A 14,526-nucleotide genomic window follows, 5' to 3' on the forward strand; every position below is an offset into this window, starting at 1 on the left:
GAAAGCACCCTTAGTGACACTTATTTTACTATTATTATCATCCTTTTACACTTTTTTTTATACATCTGCCCAATTAGAGCTGCACAAAATATCATTTTAGCATCCTTATGACAGTGTGTGAATCTGTAACAGTCACATAGCAGCATCTGAAGAGATTTCAAGTTAAGTTAAACCATTTGTACACATTATAGAAGACTCTATAACGTTTTCTGCTTTAACAATTAGATTAAATTCGATTGATTGGGTTTATATGTTTATAAACAGAGGAAAAGTATATAAATTCTATAACATTAAAAAAAAATATATAATTTATATATGTATAAAAAAATACAGTGTTATTTTACATTTGATTATTAATATCAATGCTAATCTCAGTACTGTTTGACTCCACCGAAAACCATAGTATTGTTTATTTTATTTGTATCTTTGTTCTATTGTTTTCATCTGTGTTTTATGAGATATTATGTTGTGTATTTTTGCATAGTTTTTGTTTTATGCAGATGTACACTCTACAGTCATCACAATCAATGTAAAATTGTTGTTTTTTCAAAATAGTCATATTGTAAAATAATTTTCGTATCCCAATATACAGTTGAAGTCAGAATAATACAGCAAGAAAATTTTTACAGTATGTCTGATAATATTTTTTTCTTCTGGAGAAAGGCTTATTTATTTTTTTTCGGCTACAATAAAAAGCAGTTTTTAATTATTTAAACACCATTTTAGAGACAAAATTATTAGCCCCTTTAAGCTATACTTTTTCTCGATTAGTCTACAGAACAAACCATCATTATACAATAACTTCCCTAATTACTCTAACCTGCCTAGTTCACCTAATTAACCTAGTTAAGCCTTTAAATGTCACTTTAGGCTGTACAGTAGCGTCTTGAAAAATATCTAGTCAAATATTATTTACTGTCATCATGACAAAGATAAAATTAATCAGTTATTAGAGATGAGTTATTAAAACTGATAAATGTGTTGAAAAAATCTTCTCTCCGTTAAACAGAAATGGGGGAAAAAAATAAACAAGCGGTCTAATTATTCAGGGAGCTAATAATTCTGACTTCAACTGTATATCATTAATACCATGCAGGCCTATGACCAAAATAACCAAACATCCATGATTGATTAAGTAGTTGTCGTTTACTTATTACAATATGTGCACAAGAGATCTGTCAACACTTCTACAAACAGTCTCACATGCTCTGCAAACCAACAGAGACGTGTCTGTTTGGCAATAAATCTCTTAAAATGTCAGGAATTGGGCTTTTGCTTTCGCTTTCTAAAACTGTCAGTAATTGTACTATATACTCTGTGAGGAGTAAATGACTGGTCTACACTGGCTGCAAAATATATGTACACCATTAGTAATAGTTTATCAATGCGTTTGCCTTATTTAAATCTACACCCCTTAATCTTGTAATTATTATAATTGTTTACAGATATTGTCTGCCTTTATTCCCTTTTCTGTCATTTATTTATCATTTTCTGTATATTTTAATGCACATATCTAAAATACTTTGGTATTTAAGTTTGCTTTGAACCTGAAAGAGAAAGAACCAGATTTAACCTGTCAGTGGGTGCACATGGCTCCTGAATACCATACAAATTAGAGAATTTGTGGATTTTCTTTTTTTACTTTAACTCATTTAAAAAGCAGTATATAACAGTGTCGAAATAAATAAAATTATTGTTAAATTAAATCGTCGCATACACTCTAAAAACTGCTGGGTTGAAAACAACCCAATTTGGGTTGTTTTGGTAACCCAGCGCTGGGTAAAAAAGGGACAAACCCAACGCTGGGTTACTTTAACCCAGCAAGTTGGGTTACAAGTTTAACCCAGCATGCTGGGTTGTGATTTTAACCCAACTATTAGTTAAAAATTACTACACTGCTGGGTTGAATGTAACCCAAAATGGGTCAGAAATTTAATCTAGAAACTGATGATTAAAATCACTAAAATAAAAACAATTCTACAGCAATACATAGTTGTTCAGTAATGGAATTTTATTTATGACAAAAGATAAAATGTGTCCAAATGAATTTGAGATTTTTCCCATCTGCACCTCAGCATTAACCCTTTGACTGCCTGCTCTACCAAATGGTTGACCTCGTTTTTACTGTTTTAAATAATGACTGTTAAAGTCATAAGAAAAAAGATGATTTAGTGTTCAAAATATTTCTTTTAAATATATATATATATATATATATATATATATATATATATATATATATATATATATATATATATATATATATATATATTTTATTTTTTTTTATTATTATTATTTTTTTTTAATTGGTCTTACACATAATTTTTCAGATTTTTCATAATTCTGGTACTTTTACCATAAACATACATATCAATCATTTGGTAGAGGTTGATATTTTAGAAATTATAACATGTGTTAAAATGTACTGATTGTGTTCAATAGCGACATTAGCAGTTGAGAAATGCAATCCAATTTTTTTTCTTGAAAGGGTTGTTAAAGGGTTAAGACGATTTCTGTGAAAATTTATCAAACTGTATCACAGAAACACTGACTAAAGTTCAGTAACAATGCATCAGACTGAAATCAGACAAATTACCTTAAGAAAATGCATATTTGAAATACATTCAAAAACATTTGCATCATTTATAAATCAGGAATCATCAGTAAGGCAATTGCAATGTTATTACAGAGTAGAGAAAAACAATAGTATAAGGAAGTAATAATGAAAATGCATCTAAATGACTGAAGTCAGAAAGTAATTTGAGCACAAACATCAACATATTCTCATATAAATCATCAACTGCAATGCAGAAAAAAATATGTGAAAGTAATAATGAAAAGGCATCAAACAGCTTGAAAAAACAAAACAAACAATAAAAACTAAGAAAATACAAATTTTATATTAAGAAAAAATAAGAAAACATTTTATAACTTTCCCTTTAACAATTATGTGCAAACATCAATATATGAGCTATAAAGCAATCATCAGTAAGGATGATCAAGTTCAATGTAAATGCAGTTTTGAAGAAAAAACAGATATAAAAGTTAAAATGAAACCTGAGGATGGAAGCATTTTAAAACAAATTTGAAATAGGAAAACTTTTTTTAACTTTTACTCGAACAATCATGTGCAAACATCAATCCTGAGATATAAAAGAGTCTGTAAGAAACATTAGTTGCAATGTAACTGCAGTGTAGAGTGTCTTAAAAAATATCTAGTCCATTATTATGTGCCGTCATCATAGCAAAGAGAAAAGAAATCAGTTATTAGAAATGAGTTATTAAAACTATTCTTTAGAAATGGGTGTCATGGTGGCACAGTGGGTAGTACGATTGCCTCACAGCAACAAGGTCGGTGGTTTAAGCCTCAGCTGGGTCAGTTGGTGTTTCTGTGTGGAGTTTGCATGTTTTCCCCGTGTTCGTGTGGGTTTTCTCTGGGTGCTCCTTTTCCCCCACAATCCAAAGTACAAGTTAAAGAACACAGAATCCAAGGAAGCAGTGAGGTCACAGTATTAATGATTACTGTTTGTCAGCAAAAATTAATGCTAGCAGAACCCTTACTGCTAGTGTCTCCTCCCCAGGATGTCCATAAACCACAGTCTGCCACACCAGGGAACACTGCTTGGGGTAGTTCACACCAAAGATGTAGAATGCTTTATAGCAAACGTCCACTTTGGCAAGTAATGTACTTTGCAATAATAAATAGCACAGCACGTGAGCAAAGGCTTGAAAGAAGTGGTGGTCTCCAAGGATGAGAACATGAGGAAACTCAATAGATTCTTGAATTCAATGGATGAAGATACTCAGCAATATTGGTCCCAATCTGAAAAAATAAATAGAAGTAAGATTTATTAAAAACTCAAAAGTGTAAAAGTTAAATATCTTTAGAGTTAACTTTAGAACACCTAAAATACCTTTAGAAGCAATTAAGGCCATAACACACCAAGCTATCAGCCAGTGTTGGCATTAGTTAACCACTGACCATGGCACCATGCTGCAATTTTTTGGCCCGAGTGAAGATGACAATGCAACAACAGGTTTGCCTAAGGAACTTTTTTTAATAAGTAATAGTAAGGCAATATGAGCATTTGAAATTATTAAGTATTTAAATGTGTTTTCTTAATGAGAATAGATAAGACCCTTCTTCCTGAGCTGGGACTGTTTGCAACCGTATTTGTATAATTTGAAGCCGCATTTAAATTTTCTTTAAAAACTTCAAAAATGAGGCACAATCTCAGTTCAAGATGGATAAAATTGCTGAAATATTTTCCTAAAAAAAAAAATCTTTCTGACTGAAGAAAGAATGACATGAACATCTTGGGTGACATCTTTTTATGTTTTACGCAGCAGATGCCCTTTCAACTGCAACCCATCACACTCTCATTTACACACACACTATGGACAATTCAGCTTACCCAATTCAGCTACACCGCATGTCATTGGACTGTGGAGGGGAAACCCATCCAAGGCTCAAACCAGCGACCATCTTGCTGTGAGGCGACAGCACTACCCACTGCGCCCCCATGCCACCCTAATAACAAACATAAAAATAACATTTTCATTGTTAATAAAATAACTAAGACAATAATTATGCATTAAATGCATCATTATGCATCGAGAAACCTTTAATTGAATCCTTACCCTCTGAATTGTATTCAAATTGACCTAAAAACGAGGAAAGGTTCGCTCCTGTGCTAAAAATAAAACAAGAGAATGTCACTGGTTGCATGAACAGCAGATTTTTAAAAATAACCAGACAAAGACAAATTGGCATTAGAGTTCAATCTCTCAGTTTAAAGTGTTGAAGTGGCTAATGATTACTAGGGCTGCCCCCTAATAATTGAATAACCATTAGTCAACTAAAAATGTATTATTCATTCATTCATTTTCTTTTTAGCTTTGTCGCTTTATTAATCTGGGGTAACCACAATGGAATGAACCACCAACATATCCAGCATAAGTTTTATGCAGCGAATGCCCTTTCAGCTGCAACCCATCACTGGGAAACAAATACTCATTCACACACATACACCATTGACAATTTAGTCTACTTAATTCACCTTTACCACGTCTTTGGAAACCGGGGCACCTGGAGGAAACCCACGTGAACACGGGGAGAACATGCAAACTCCACACAGAAAGGCCTATTGACCCAGCCAAGGATCGATCAAGTGACCTTGTTGCTATGAGGCGAATGTGCTACCCACTAGTTGCAGAAAAAAAGTCCACACTGGCAAAGTCAATGTATGCTGCATGAATCCGCTGTGTAAAAAATATGCTGGATAAGTTGGCGGTTCATTCCGCTGTGGCGACCCCAGATTAATAAAGGGACTGAGTCAAAAAGAAAATGAATTAATGAATAAATGGTTTATTAATAAATCTGTAATTATTCAACTAATGCTTCAAATGAACATCACAAGTCAACCAGACAAATGTTTAGACAAGGGCAGCCCTAATGATTACAATGAACCAAGTAAAATATTATTACATACCTTCAAATGTGGGGATTAACTCCTCAAGATTGCATTCTTTTAGTTTGATTTTCACGCAATTATCCATCTGAAAAAGAATAACAGATAAAAGCGTTTAAGCAAAATTAAGTAAAAAAAGATCATGTTAGCCAAAAGTCACTATATCACAAAAATACTCCTAAATGATAATAATTATCCAGGGTGTCACATAAAACGGTGGTCAAACTTTTTCTTTTTGCAGTCGAAGATGATTAGGTTGGAATTAGCCTTAGCTCAGACATTTCCGTTAGCATGAAACGACCCATACATACAGGATTAATTAAAGATAGCTCAAATCACATCTAGAATGTAAAATGCTCATAGTAAATTAATAACATTTGCTATTCAATGTACAGATGTACAGCTAAACAAAATGTACATGCAGAGCAGGACAATTATTGTATATATTTTGATTAAAAAAAAACATTGTTAGAAGCTGAATTCAACACTTATGCATCAAAGTATTGTCACAAAAATCCATGAACAAACTTAAGAAATACAAGAGTAAAAATACTACTTACTGCTTTACAGTTAACACCCCAGAAAGATCACAAATCACAGTAACGTTACTTACTGTCATCACCTAGCCAACATAAAAATCTGTGTCATTCAAAAGGCATTTTATTACAATAAAAAGCTCCTAAATTATCCTAGGTGTTGTGTTTATAAAGTGGTCATCAAACATGCTTCACGTTAGTTTCATTAGTTACCTTATACTTTTCGAGCTCCTTCCGATGCCATGCGCGCTTACCCGTCCACCGATCAACAGGCTGGGCGTGAGGCGAGCACAGGTCAGGCGTTAGGCGGAGCAACAGCTCGGGCGTTAGGCGGAGAAACAGGTCCGGAGAAACAGGTCGCCGTTAGGCGGAGAAACAGGTCCGGAGAAACAGGTTCGGAGAAACAGGTCGCCGTTAGGCGGAGAAACAGATCCGGAGAAACAGGTGGCTCGTCAGGCGGACTCGGAGCAACAGTTCAGCCATAAGGCGAGCACAGGTCAGCGTGAGGCGGAGCAACAAGTTGGCCATCAGGCGGAGAAACAGAAAAAAAAGCGCGTGTATATTATACTAAGTAAACTAAGTGTGTTATTTCTTATGAAAATTGTTAAATACACACTAAATAACTTACGTCTCACACAGAATTTCACTCGCTTCCCCTCAAAGACAGCGCAAAGAAAATGGCGGTTTCTCACGTTGATGTCCCTGCATGTTGACGTGACGTGCGTGCTCTCTTTCACGTCCGCGTTCCCAACCCAGCACTGCTGGGTTATAGATAAAGATCGATTTTCAACCCAAATTGGGTTGAATCAACCCAATTTTGTTACCCAGCAGTCTCAACCCAGCATTTGGGTTAAAAAACCAACCCAGCGTTTTTTAGAGTGTATAGATAGCTATTTATATGATATGGGTATATGGTCTGTTTTAATCTGGCTACCATCACAAGTATATTTCAAACCTGTGGTAAGCATTGTACACAACATATTAGCTCCTTCCTAATCAAAAAGTATCTAATTTCCAACTTAATATTTCACAATATGTTTTGGTTTTACTTTTAACTGTTAGTTTAAAACAACCCTAAAACTGGGAGAAAAAACCCTGTATAGACACATTTAAAAATATATTTTCAGTTTAATCATAGCAGTTTTCCTATCATATATATATATATATATATATATATATATATATATATATATATATATATATATATATATATATATATATATATATATATATATATTTTTCTTTTTAAAAACAGAAAAATAAAGTTTATTAAATAAAATTAACATTGACTTAACATGTTAAATCCTGATTTATTTAATTTTCAGATAGTTGCACACAATATATAAATTTCATTAATAAAAAGTCTAAAATAAAATAAAAAAAACTATAAATAGATATTAATTGCATGTTTATTATAGTTGTTATAATATTATATGTATTTTATAATAGTTTTATTTTCTATTGTATTTATTTATTATGTTATACTAATTATTTTACAGAAATGACACCTAAACCAAATTAAAAAAAAGTAATGACATATCATATAAAAATAAATAATATAATCTTCATTTGATTTGTGCAATATAAACACTGAAACTGGAATAAAATATTATTACAATTTTCATACAAAAAAAAGCAAATATTAATAAAAATTATGTCTGTTGTTCTAAAATTACACTGCTGAATCTGCCTGAGTGAGTGTCCAATTGCCTTAAAGGAACCAGTGGGGTTTCTTGATCTAGCTTGACACCTTCTGATCCATGACTAATCATTACCTTTAGGGAAACGTAGTCTTTCTCCAAGTGCACACAGTAAATACTATTAGCTTTAGCTTGAGTGGCTAAATCACTTATTTTAAAAAAGTTAGGAAATGAGTAATGGACTAGCGAACATGGTTTAACATTAGCTAGGTTTAACAGTCGCCCCTGTGACAGATCGTCCCATTAAAGCACAGCACGAAAGAGTAATGGGCCCGAATCCTCAAGCCAGCACCAGGTTTAGCTTCACTGGCTAAACTGGCTATTACAGCTCCCCACGGGACAGCGAGAGCCTGCGTGTGGACAGAAAGAGTCTCTTTGCACACATATATACGTAAATACGTGTGCTTCAGACCGGCTGGGTGAAAAATGGATGTATCCTCCTCCGTTTCGGCTCCCTTGCTGACCGCAGAGCTGTGTAATGATGCCCGGTTGTGTGGTTAAAATGGCCGCTCAGATGATGCTGTTTCTAAAGATAAAGCTAGATCTGAGAAGGGCTGAACGATTTTTGAAAATAATCCACTTGCACTATTTATGACTAATATAGAGACTGTAATTTAATACGGGATTTATTTTTTTCAATCTTTTCATCTTCTGCATGACTCGACAAGGACAAGCAGTAATTAAATTTTAATTACAGTGTGATCAACACAATATTAGCGATACTATTAATGAATAACTACTGAATGTTCCTAAAATAAATAGTTTCACTTTTCATTACAAAACAAGATATCAAATTATTTTAGTTTTAAAGTTTTAGCAGTTAACCCGAATGCTCCTCTACATTATCTCACACTCTCTTCTCTTCGTATACACCTGACACTTTCTCATCAACAATCCATCTTACTGGAAATATTGGCAGGGTTTCTGTGGGGTCTTAAAAAGTCTTAATGTCTTAAATCTCAAAATCCAAAATTTTATGCCTTAAAAAGTCTTGCATTTACTGAAATACCGTGTTGTAGGTCTTAAATCTTTTTTTTAACAGGTCTTAATTTTCCTTTGTTTTTTTATTGCTACCCAATCTGGCCAAAACCCATACAACCACCAACAATCCATCTCAACAAAACTTTAAACGTTTTATTTAAAAATGTATTTTGTAACTCTATTTATCATGATGCTTTAATTATTTTTCCTACAATAACATTTGTTTAAAAGTTTTTCATGTATTTACCGCTGAGGACACAATGTGTAAGGTTTACAATGTAGATTGTGTCAAAGCAGCTTCACATAAATGGTCATAGTAACTGGATCAGGGTAGTTCAGTTTAGTGTTTAAGTTGATTAAGTAATTCATATCAGTGACACATGTGTAGATCTCCAGCTATCTGCACAGGCTAAATTGCTAGTGATCGTGACAGAGACACTCTGTATCTCTTCAATTGCACCAGACACCTTCCTATAAGCATCTCATCCAATCATTCATTCATTCATTCATTTTCTTGTCGGCTTAGTCCCTTTAATATTCCGGGGTCGCCACAACGGAATGAACCGCCAACTTATCCAGCAAGTTTTTTACGCAGCGGATGCCCTTACAGCTGCAACCCATCCCTGGGAAACATCCACACACACATTCACACACACACTCAGGACAATTTAGCCTACCCAATTTACCATTACAGCATGTCTTTGGACTGTGGGGGAAACCGGAGCACCCGGAGGAAACCCACGCGAACAGGGAGAACATGCAAACTCCACACAGAAACGCCAGCTGAGCTGAGGCTCGACCTTGCAACTTATAAGCATCTCATACTTGGAAAAGATTGTGCTTCTGTTCTGAGTGTGCTTTACACAGGTGAGTGAGCTTGACTCGCGTCTTCGTATGATCAGAGAAAATATATATTTTTAATCTAAGTTAGACTTGTCATAGCATATTAAATACTGCAACTCTGATGATTTAAAGTGCTTTTATTTATCCTGACTCCTCAAGTTGCTTTGGATAAAAGCATCTGCTGAATGAAAAATGTAAAAGTACATCATTTTTTTATCAAACAGATTGGCAATTTGTGCAAAGCTTTTTTATGCTGTAATAAATTATGATTTTAAAATGCCATCAGCACCACATTAAATCAGCAATACCTTTTAGCAATATGTGTATTTAAAAATGGGATACCACATTCAAACTGAAAGTCCAAGTTCAAGTTCAAGTTGCTTTATTGGCATGACATTAAGTACAGTATTGCCAAAGCACTTCAAATATGAAACATATTAAAACCATTGACAATTAATAGTAATACAGATAAGATATAATGACACACACACACACACACAAAAAAACAACAACACATTTGATAAATATAATAATAATAATAATTGTAAAAAGTTTAAATTATTTAAATAAGATACATGAGTTTACATTAACCATTTCTTATGGTGTGTAGGGTATATACATATTTTGCAGCTACTCTAAATGTCAATTCGTCCTCTCCGAGTATATGGTAAAGTTTTTCTGAGTCATTTAAATTAAAAAAAGAACTGATCAATGTTTCAAATTGGGGGGAAAATAATCCTCTAGTCGTGGTGTATTTAGGGCAAAACAGAAGGAAGTGTGTTTCATCCTCTATTTGGTTTATGTCACACTGTTACCATATTCTCTTTTCCTTAGGAGTCCAGGATTTTCTATCAGGATTTTCAAACGTCTGCCTTTTTCTATTTCTAGGTCATGATCACAGAGACGATATTTAGAAAGAATGTGCTTTTCTTTTAATTGTTTTAATGATAAATAATTAAATTGAAAGTCCAAATAAAAGGGAATGTGCATTTATAAATCCATCCATCCACTTACATGTCTTGTGATCATGTTTTCTTAGCCTTAGTGGTTTTAAAATCTTTTTATTGTATTTTAATTTCTTTTGTAAATATTGTGATATTATTGCCAATGAATTGTTCCACCGTAGATGTAGTTCCTGGCAGCTTGTGTGTGTGTGTGTGGAGGTGAGTTCTAGTCTGACTGCTTCTGAAGAGGGAAAAAAAGCAAGTGGCATTTTGGCAGATTTGGGATGTTTGGATGGGTAGTTTGACTGTAGGGTTTAATTGCTTGATTGAGGTCTTTAATTAGATGGGAAATTGCATCATCTGGTTGTCGAGAGAGAGAAAGAGATGCTGCAACGATCCTACAGGAACACACACACCTATAATACACACCTCCCGCTGACTGCAGAAACGCACGGATGCTTGCACCCTGCGGTGAGCTAACAAGTTCACTTCGCTTCTCGAAGACTTGAGAGGGGTCAGCCTGACAAATCAGCTGGAAATCTAAAATAAACGGTGTGTGTGTGTGTGCATGTGCGAACAATGCAGGGTTTCTATTTCTCAGACTGTACAGTCTAATAAAAAAGTGCAAATGGTGTCACGTTTTCAGTAGAAACATCTTTGCACCTTATTTACTATTAAAGTGTCATGTTAAAAGGACAGTTCACCAATTAATTTGCTGTTTAATTTAATTTGTTGTCATGTTGTCGCAGATCAGAGAGGAGAGTTGTTTTTTTAATGTCCTGGTCAAACAGTTCCTTTTTGCTTGTGTAATTTAGCCCTTATAGTCTGACAATTTGTTGTGACTGCTACATTATAAATCAAGGACTAAGCTAAAGGAACACTACAATCTGACAAATTGCACAATTAATGTTTGATGAAATGAAATGACAAAACTGCTGACTCTAAACAGGAAGCAACCAGTTTTTGCGCCCCCTGACACATTTCCATTGTGGTCTGCTAGTTGCTGCACACTTCTCTATTTGCATGTTTTGTGAGGATTTACTTGTGGTTGTGTTGTCAGTTTGTTATTGTTTTTCTATTTTCATATGTTTTTTTTCTCTTTTACTTAAAGTACATTTCAACTCTCTCAGTCATTGCAACACTGTAAGATTAACAGTAGATTTTTGGCCGTAGATTCTTGAAGATTTAAAAATGTCAATCTACACCAGTACGTTTATACAGCAATAATACGAATTAATATGCCAAAATTAAATCTTAAGGAAAACTTAAGAAAATCTTGCACCACTGGCAGACAATTTTGCTTGTTTTAAGGAAAACTTGATTAAAATTAAGTTAATAAAACCTTAATTTTGTCATATTAATTTTTTTTTAAATGGAACATTATTTTTAGCTTGTCTAGAAAAAAATGCTTGTTGATCTTAAGAATTTTTTTAAATTTTGACGAAAAACAAAACAAGCATTCTAAGTAAGAAAAGCATGTTTTGTAGTGTATCCATAGTTCATAGGAGCTCAATGTATCATCATGAAGCAAAACAATTCCTTGGACAAGAAACTGAACATTAATTACAACGTTATTACCTTAAAGGTGTAGTTTAGTTTCTTGCTTGGACAAGAAACTGAACATTATTTACAACGTTATTACCTTAAAGGTGTAGTTTAGTTAATAACAGCAATCAAAACAATTGCTTGGACAAGAAACTGAACATTATTTACAATTTTATTACCTCAAAGGTGTAGTTTAGTTAATAACAGAATAAAAATTTCCTGATAATTTACTGAACCTTGTAATGTGAGTGGTTCACTGACAACGGAGGTGCTGATCCAAATGCAGGTTTATAAGGAACAGTCAGGTGAGCAACAATCTACACAGGAGCAAACAAATGTATATGCTATGAGGCAATCCAGAGACTTGGCCCTAAACAGACGGATGATCATAGGCAGGCTGTAAACAGCGTAAACGATAAACAAAGCAAAGATCGGTACACAGCAGGACAAGGCAAGGAAAACACGTTGTAATGTTCACAAGCAGTATAACAAGACTTGTGTGTGTGTGTGTGTGGTCTGTATATAGTCCTTGTGATCAGTCCATAATGATCCTTTGGTTGTGAGTGTGTTCAATAGCAGAATCTGGAACAGGTGTGTGTGAGCGGTGCATGACTGGATCTTGTAGTTGTTTAGCGAACTGAGTGTTTTCCAGCGATCTGCCAGGATTAGATCGCTCAGGATTGTGATAACCACCATGTTATCCAGGATGTTAATTTCTTTCTATGTTTTTGGATCTGCTTGACCTACAGACAAGTAAAAAACAACATTTAATGTAGATTTTAACCATGAAAGCTCAAATGCAATCTCTGGGATACAGGATTTTGTGTTTAAAATGAAATCTTTTTTTATACAGTATACTGTATATAAGGAAAATGGCTGATTGCTTTGTCGTCAGCAGAAAGAAACTTGAATAGGTTTTTAATAAGAGTGAGTAAATGAAGACATCCCTTTAATAAGAGTGGTAGAGTTTTAAAAACATTACAAAAACTTAACAAACCCAATATTGTTGCTTTTATGCCTTTTATATTCACACTATTGCTGCTGAATTGTGAATATAGCCGATATTGGAACACCAGGGGCCTCATTTATCAATGCTGCGTACGCACAAAAACTTTGCGTACGCCAGGTTTCACGCTTGGAATCGATCATGTTTGGATTTACTTACGATGAACTGAACGTGTGAATGTGCGCAGCTCCACGGCAGCGTGTCTGTTTTATTTCCATTGGCGACTCCTAGAGGCAGTTGTGTTAAATTGCACTCTACAAAGTGTCTGAGCCTTGCAATGGCAGCTGTATGAGACGGGTTCATCTAGCAGGTATATAAGGTTTCCATACCATACAGTTGACCAGCTAAACTTTAAAGCACAATTTGCAGCCGTCGCCTGTTTTCCCAATGTAATCTGAGCGATCTACCGCACGCACATTGCTATAAAGACACTATCTGAAGATAAATTTGCATGCTTGAATCAGAAACATTTCCATTCAATAAATGTGCAAATAAAATATCATGCACAAACTTATTATTGATTCCTACTTGTATTTCTCGTGATAAATAGTTGGCAAAATCTGATATGTAGCGGGGGAAAAAAGAAGAAAGAGTTCATCAGACGCTGGATTCGAACAGAGTTCATGCTCGAACGTGTCAAAACATGTTGACATGGGTCTTATGAGCTGCGCAACTGAGACTGTTACAGATGCTGCAAAATTTTAAACTATTTATTTTCTAATTCACTCAGTGCGATGTTCAGACCTAACTGTGTTAACCGCATCAGCTAAACTTTCCCACTCTATTTTTTTCTTTTGTTGTTAATTCCGGAGAACAAACTTGCAAATAACACCGCTTTTCTCCGGTCTACCTCCGAAAGCAGCACAATTCCCATTCTGTTCAAAGTTTCTCTTTTTGCTTGATTTTGCCTTTGCTTTTTCATTGGGTTTTGCCAAATTAGAGTCATTAGCATATTCATACGGGGGAGGAGGCAGGGAGGGGTTTTATGCTCGTGCATGTTGCGCTCAGTTTCACGTTAATTCAGATGTACAAAAGAATATGCGTGGGATTCGGTGTACGCAGTGTTTCATACATCTGAATTTTTTTCTGCGTACGCACATTTACAGCTTTGTGCGTACGCAATGTTTTAGTATGATTTCCACGCAAGTCTTCGTACATGAGGCCCCAGAGCTGGTAAGAAAAGATAAATTGTAGTCAGTGTTTCACAGGTGAGGTCAAAACAGGCACATCTCATTTTTATTACAGATTTGACCACTATAAAAGCAATCGAACACTTTCGAAAGACCTTTCAGAACGTGTCAGTGAAGAAATCAAATGATGAATCTCATGTCACATGAAGGTCACATCAATGTAGCCTCAAAAAGACAGAACGTAGTGTGTGATGTATAGCATTTAGTCTTGGAGAAGTCAAATTTGTCTTTAATGCCTTGTAAAAGTCTAAACCTAGAATACAAACCAATGGATGTTAGCATTAGGCATATTCAACAGTATCACATTTTTCTT

General features: G+C 34.5%; 2 long non-coding RNA genes across 10 annotated transcripts in view; one reads left to right on the plus strand and one right to left on the minus strand.

Moving 5' to 3' along the window:
• Positions 1 to 14,526, plus strand: part of LOC141377911 (uncharacterized) — a 345,648-nt gene that overhangs the window by 61,347 nt on the left and 269,775 nt on the right. For 2 of the 5 annotated variants that reach the window (XR_015509844.1, XR_015509861.1), the window contains exon 3: positions 10,363 to 10,533. The exons of the other annotated variants lie outside the window; for them this stretch is intronic. This is a non-coding gene — a long non-coding RNA (uncharacterized LOC141377911). Of the gene's footprint in view, positions 1 to 10,362; positions 10,534 to 14,526 lie in introns of those variants that run through there. 5 annotated transcript variants of the gene reach the window in all.
• LOC147833752 (uncharacterized) lies at positions 1,991 to 6,715 on the minus strand. 5 transcript variants are annotated; one of them, XR_015509865.1, is made up of 7 exons: positions 6,382 to 6,715; positions 6,218 to 6,322; positions 6,029 to 6,090; positions 5,490 to 5,556; positions 4,639 to 4,691; positions 4,413 to 4,528; positions 1,991 to 3,820 (listed from the first exon to the last, which is right to left on the minus strand). It is a non-coding gene; the product is annotated as an uncharacterized LOC147833752 (long non-coding RNA). The 5 variants fall into 5 exon arrangements; XR_015509869.2 differs by having other exon boundaries at positions 2,610 to 3,820; positions 4,639 to 4,686; XR_015509867.1 differs by lacking the exon at positions 6,029 to 6,090 and having other exon boundaries at positions 6,200 to 6,322.

This window comes from Danio rerio, chromosome 15 (assembly GCF_052040795.2).
Source record: "Danio rerio strain M-AB ecotype USA chromosome 15, GRCz13ab, whole genome shotgun sequence".
Lineage (NCBI taxonomy): Eukaryota > Metazoa > Chordata > Actinopteri > Cypriniformes > Danionidae > Danio > Danio rerio.